Here is a 6875-nt window from a genome sequence, read left to right as displayed (position 1 = left end):
AAAACAGAGGAGTTCATCATCCTCAGGCAGGATGGGTGGGCTCCCCTTCAAGCAAGCAATGTCAGTTTCCCACTGACACCAATCCTTTTCTACAGGATGGACAAATAAGGAGTAAATAAAAACCCACGGAATGTGACATAGATGAAGACTTCCAGGAGCCCAGTTACGAGGTGCGGATGTTCAGGGACAGCACACCATGACCAATATGATCCAGTGAAGCCAAATTTATTATCCCTAAAAAGACTAGATTTATAATAAGTTTCTACTGCCCACGCGTCTCTAGCTAATACATGATTAGTTAATCCTAGCTGTTTACACATCTAAATTAAAATGCTGATTGGATCATCTAATTTTTTGTGCATCTTGCTGTGGTTGTCTGGCCCACCCATTGCTTTCTCTTTTTTCTCACTCTCCCAAGCTTGCTGACAAATTTGCTGATTCCTGATGACTCTTCTTCTTGTATCTTTCTCAAGGATATACTGACCCCATTTCTGAATAAGTCCATTATCCATTGTTTGTGAACGTGTTCATTGTCCATTAGTACAAGCAGCCTGGATTGTGCATCGGCTGAATATGGCCATTGTCTAGCAAGAACTCCTCAACCTACAAGAAATCCTCAACACCCCAGAGCCTGACCACGCCCCACAGCCCACCTCAGAAATGAACCACCCAGATTGGGTGGGGGGTCTGGTGAAGGAGATGTGTGAGATGGGCCAGATGCTGAAGGACTACACTTCCCCAGCTGGTGAGGAAACCTCCCCCTGCCTCAAAGAGGGAGAGTCTGATGGTGCAGCAGCGGAACCCACAGATGTTACAACTGTCCAGGTTCCAGCTGAACTGCAGAGGCAGTCACAGCCAGCAGCAGCTGCCCCTGTGGAAACGAGGAGGTCTAAGATGAAATCAGAGCACCCAGACAAGGATAAGAATGGAGGGCCCTCACAACTCACAGGGGAGCCAATGGTTGAGATCATCACTGAGTCCCTGATGTACAAAAGTCTCTGTAATCTGCACACAGACATTGTACGACAGGGACGTGAGGCTTATACAACCTGGTTACTCTGGGTCTGGGATCTTATGGGTACAGGTGTCCAGCTGGATGGTGGTGAGGCAAGGAATTTGGGACGCTTGACCCAGCACTCAGGTATCAATCAGATTTTTGTAAGGGAGCCAGGGCTTTTAATAAGTGTCAGAGAGAGGTTTGTTCACAGGGAGAGAATGCAGGAGCAGCACCATAGAATGTGCTGGAAGACTCTTGAGGATGGAATCCAACAGCTGAGAGAAGTGGCAGTATTGGAGGCACTCTTTGGGAGGGATGGACAGCATGATAATGACCCCAACAAGGTCAGGTGCACAGGGCAAATGTTGTGGAGCCTGGCAAATTTGGGGCCATCCCAATACACCACCTTTATTGCAACAATTGATGCCGATACTGGCTGAGAGACAGTGGGTCATGGGGAGCTGTTCAAAGGGGAGACAGTGACAAGTCAGGGCAGACTTTGCTGAGCTCTGTCCAAGCCCTTTCCCCCAGCCCTGCCCCTGTTGCTCTGTGCCCCCCAGTTTTCCTTTTCTCAGAGCTCTTCCTTCAGCCCCGTGCCTGGAATTTTGCTGGAATCTGGCCCCATTGCTGTGATGAGAAGGGGCTCTGCCCATGGACACCAAGGGGTCAGCTCTGCTCTGAAGCAGTGGGGTCATGGAATGGGGACAGGGGCAAGTCCTGGGGTAGGATTCCATCAGCTCAAACAGCTTCTGAGGCTGAGGAGCTCAGCAGCATCTCCTGTCCCAGGACTAAGGGAGGGTGATGGCCAAAGGCAGTTTGAGAGGGTTTCCTGCTGCGCCCAGGGAGAGCAGAGACAGCTGTGCAAGGCAAGAGCAGTGGTTGGAACTCAGTGAAGGGCTAGGGGAGCTGCTCTGTCACTCCGTCTGTCCCCAGCTGCCCTTTTCTGTGATCCAGGGCAGTCCCTGTGTTCCCCTGGAAATCAGCCTGACACAACTGAGAGCAGAGGAACCAACAGCAGAGCAAACTGGTTTAGCCTTTTTCAGAGTCCCAGCCCCACTCTGGCCAAGGACACTCCTGTCCCCCAGTGTCCCCTGGAGGCAGCTGACAGCTTGGATGGCATCCTGAGGACACACCAAGGGTCCTGTCCATGGCACTGCTTGAGGAGAGTGGGCTCATTGCCAGGGTCCCAGGCTGCCCTGCCCAGAGCTCCCCGGGCACAGGGAGCTGGGACACCCCATTGCTGTGCTCAGCCTGCACAGGAGGAGCCCAAGGGCTGGACCTGGCCCTGCAGCTGGAGCTGCCAATGCAGAGAGCCCCTCAGTAATGCCAGCAGCACCTGGGCAAGGCAAGGAGAGAGAGAGAGCCGGGCCTGAGGAAAAGCCTTTCCCTGGCCAGCCCTGCCCAGCCCCTGCCAGGCAGCAGCAGGGCAGGACAGTGGCCCTCAGGCCCTGGTCAGCAGGGAATGGGCACATGGCCACAGAGATGCCCTTCATCTCTGGGGCTCCTTTGCCAGCCCAGGAGGGACTGAGGGCCCTGAGCCCCCGGGCTGAGGGCTGTGCTGGCTGCGAGGGGACACAAGAGCTGTGCTGCTCAGGGTAGTGTCTGCCCTGCAGGGCAGGCCCAGCAGGTGCCACATCTGCCCTGCAGCAGGGCTGCCCTCGGCACTGCCTCCCTCCCTCCCTGCCCACGGCTCTGCTGCTGGAGCTGTCCCACCCCGAGCTGCTTCTGTGGCCCCGGGCTCCTTCCCTGCCAGAGCTGCCAGAGCCCAGCCCAGCCCCTGGGCCAGCCCTGCCCTGCAGCTGCTCGGCCCTGCAGGGATTAAAGAACAGCTTCCCCAGCCTGGGCACCAGGGTAAGGTGATGCTGCATGGATCTGGAGGCTGGGCAGGTGTGGGCTCTTGCTGAGGTTCCAAGGAAAACTCAGTGTGATGGCTGAAGAGCCTCAGCCCTGGTCTCTGCCCTGCACAGCTGAGTTTCCATTGCCACCAAGCTGAGCCAGGGAGAAGTGGGAGCACAGATTCAGGAAAGCAGAGACCCAAGCAGGAAACCCCTGCCCTGAATGACCCAATGAAAAGTCCCCTCAGGAATGAGCTGGGAATGAGCTGGAGCTCTGAGCAGCCCTGGCCCACACAGCACCCTCTTCACAGCAGCAGGACCTGCCCTGGCAGGAGTCACTCGGTGCACCCACAGCTCACCTGCAGCGTCCATGGGGAGCTGCCAGGCAGGCTGAGAGCCGCCCCTGGCAGGTGGCACATGCCCTGGGCTGGCCAAGAGCCCTGAGGGCTGCAGGAGCTGCTCTGCAGGACAGCCCTGGGCAGCCCTGGCTGCAGCCCCAGCTTCACCCCCTGCAGCCGTCCCTGGCAGCAGAAGCCGTCCTGCCCTGTCCCTCTGACGGTGCCCAGGGCAACCCCGCTCTGCAGCACATCCTCCCCCAAAGCAGAAAGGGCAGCAGAGCCATCCTTACAGTCACATCAGTCCTGCCATCTCCAGCTTTAGGAGATCCCTGCAGCCAGAAACTGACTGTGTCAAAAACTGGGAAGATTTCTCCATGAATGAGCTCAAAATTGTCCTTCCAGTTCCTTTAAGTCTCTCTCTGTTTCACTGCTCTCAGGTACCTGCAAGCAGTGCCCTCAGCCCTGCTGGACTGAGAGAAAAGCTGCTCATCAGGAGAAATGACTTTTTGTGTTCTTCTTGGTTTCCAAGAGCTCCTGTGGCAGAAGCCCAGCCCAGCTCAGCAGCACAGACACAGCACAAGGACTTTAATGACCCTCTCAGGGCTTTGCTGCTGTTTACATAAGACTCAGTCCCAGAGAGTGTTCAAAGAACTTCTCAGGAACTAAAAATTAAATTTAAACTCCAAAGTTTCTACAAGTTTTAATGGGTCCCACTGAGGGACACAACTGAGGAAGTTCTCCAGGCAGAGCAGAACACTGAAGGCAGTGATATCTGATGGGGACAAGCAAGGGAAAGGTGTCTCTGGTGCTGAGCAAACCTGGATGTGTTTGAGGAATGCAAAGGGCCAAGGCCTGAGCCCCAGCCCCTGGCCAGGCAGATCCTGTCCCTCCCTCCTTGCTCAGGGCTCTTCCCGGGATGGGCACTGGCATGTGGGGATGTGCTATGGCAAGGGCAGGAACATGGGGCGGCCCCTGCCAGGCTGCTGAGCAGGGACAAGGAGGCAATGCGGCCCCAGGCCTGCAAGGGTCACTTGTCCCCTCCTGGCCCCAGGGCCAGCAGCCATGGCCAAAGTGCTGCCCAAGTTGGCTCTGGCAGGACTGTCTTGCAGCTGCTGCCCATCCCTGTGCCCTGTGCAGCCCAGGCTGTCCCACGGAGTCCCTGCCCTGTGCCTCTGTCCCTGCAGGCTGTCGGCATCCCCTGGCTGCCCCACCTGGCTGGGCCCTTCCTTTGCTGACAGCTCTGCCTCCTGCCTCCCTCTGCCTGCCCACACAAAGCCTTTGGCTCATTATCAAAAGGGTTAATTGATTTTTACTGTGCCTGTGAGCTTTTAGCACAGGAACAAGGCGTGCAGGGGCTACCTTCCCAGCAGGAATGGTTGGAAGACAAGAAGACATCTGGCTCAAGAATGCAGTGATAGAAAAAAGGACTAAATCTGGGAACTTGGAGTGGGTTTTACGATATTGGATAAATTGTAATACACATTTGGTGGCATTGGTAGAATTACATGTTCACATAATGTTAGGAGTTATCCCTTGCTAGACCTCAGGCCTGAATAAATGATGCCCTCTTAAACTGCAAATGTGGGAGATTAGGGACCGATCGGAAGATCTCGCAATGTTACGGGTAGACAGACTCCCTCCCCTTTACTGTTAAAGTTACTTAGCCCCCCATTTTGTTGGCCGTTAACCCCCGTTATTTATAACCCCGTGTAACCGTTAATAAATGCCATTTGCCGTCCACCACATTGGTGTCTGCGAGTACGTGGCCTGAGCGGCAGGGGGATTGTCGCTGTGCCATTCCCGAATCAGGTCGTCACGCCTCAAGCGGAGGCAACAAAGTGGTGCCAAAACCTGGGACTTTGCCCGGGAGACGGGGATCGCCTGGTCGGGTGAACGACGGCCGCAGCCGCTGGCCCAGCTCAGCAGGGAGGATACTCCTGGACCAGCAAGAGGAATGGAGGCCCTCGCAAAGGTCATTTTTCAGGTTCATAGGCAGTGGGGTGTTGACTGCAAGCCAGGGGATTTTGCCCTCGTAGTATCGAGGCTACTGCGGATTGGGGTTATTGGGCAGCCAGTGGATATTCTCCACACAGAAATGTGGTATAGGTGTACCAAGGCCCTAGCCGAGGAGGCCATATCCTCAGGCTCAGGGCAGAATCTCAAATTATGGGGGAGAGTCGTGTGAGCTCTACGGAAAACACGGCAGGAGCAAGAAACATGGAAAGTCGCGCAGGACTGTTTGCTGGTGGTGCCCTGGCTGGGTGCTGGGGCGGCTACGCAGACTGTGGGTGATTGCGATTTTGCTGAGTGCAGGGATTCGCAGCCGCGGGGATGCTCTTCGCGGCTCCCAAGCCCAGGCGCGCCGGCTGATGGAAAAGAGCAGGCGCAGTCATTTTGGGACGGGCTGTTGGAGGAAGTGCGAGGCACCGCCCTTAACTCGGAGGCGCGAGGCACCGTCATTAACTCGGAGTCAGAGAGCCTGGGCGGAGCCTCCGCCTTCCGCGCCGCAGGGTGGCGAACCCCGGGGTGGAGGGACGCGGACATGGTTGGCAGGAACAGAGAAGGTTTGCAGGACACCACACATGCTGGCAGGAAAGAGGGGAGGGTTTTTCCCCAGTTCTCAGACGCGGCACGGACACCGCCAAGCGGGAACGGAGCCAGATCGGGATTGGGACAGCGCAGGTGTTGGTCACAGGCAGAGAGGACGTTCCCGAGACCGCACCTGCGCCGAGACAAGTGCAGGGAGGCGTGGTCAGGGCAGAAGCGCCTGCACTCCCATGACGGCACAAGCAGAGACGGGGCATGGTCGAGGTGCAGAGGGTGCCTGAGGTACCGGCCCTGCTCCGGTCCCGCGGCAGCAGGCACGCAGCCAACCCCAACAGCCAGCTTTCATGTGTTTCACTATCTCTTTGTGTGATCATCTACATGACATGTGTCTCCTCAGAATCTTGTCTTTTTGTTTCTTAACTACTCATATTTTTTAGGTTTCTTTTAAATCCAGATTGCCAGTTTTGTGGTTTTCTTCAGTTATTATTTCTTCAGTTATTATACAGTACCTCAGCCGAGAATTCAAGAGGTTTGCTGTGTTTGAAGAATTTCTGTCCTGACAGAAGTTTTGGAGGGATTCAATTATTTAATGGTTTGATTGATCTTTAATCCTCAGGTTTCCTATTCATAATTGCTGGTTTTAACAGTCTTGTTTTAAAATATATTAAGTGATGTCCATCAATTAGAGTTTGAACTCTGGCCAAGGTCTAGCTCTACTTGAATGGAATGATTGACAATCAACCCAGATGTTTTCTGCATCAAAAAGTATTCAAGTCCTTTTGGCTTGGCAATTTGACCATGTATGATAGCTGAGCCTGATTTCAAAGGGAGTTTGGAGAAACATGAATCCGGACACGAGTTCTCCAGTTCTCTGTTGTTTCAAGGTTCATCAGATGTCGCAGATTCTGGGATGACAGTTCAGTGTTGTAGTGACTGATAATTGTATGATTTCAGATGTGTTATTAGTTGTGTGTATTATCTGATTGATTTCTAATTGTTGTTATCTTACATTTCCCTATGCAATATTGCATAGAGACTGAAACAGAACAGATCAATGTTTTATTTTCACATCAGGACCATTCTTCACCTCCAAGATTTTGAGATAATCCTCCAGTCCCTGTGGGGACGTGGATTTGTTTGTGTTTTAGCAGGTGCAAA

This window comes from Melozone crissalis, unplaced genomic scaffold (genome assembly GCF_028551555.1).
Source record: "Melozone crissalis strain CALT ecotype California unplaced genomic scaffold, PUWL_Pcris_2 ptg000046l_1, whole genome shotgun sequence".
Lineage (NCBI taxonomy): Eukaryota > Metazoa > Chordata > Aves > Passeriformes > Passerellidae > Melozone > Melozone crissalis.
Note: the sequence above shows the minus strand (reverse complement) of the source record.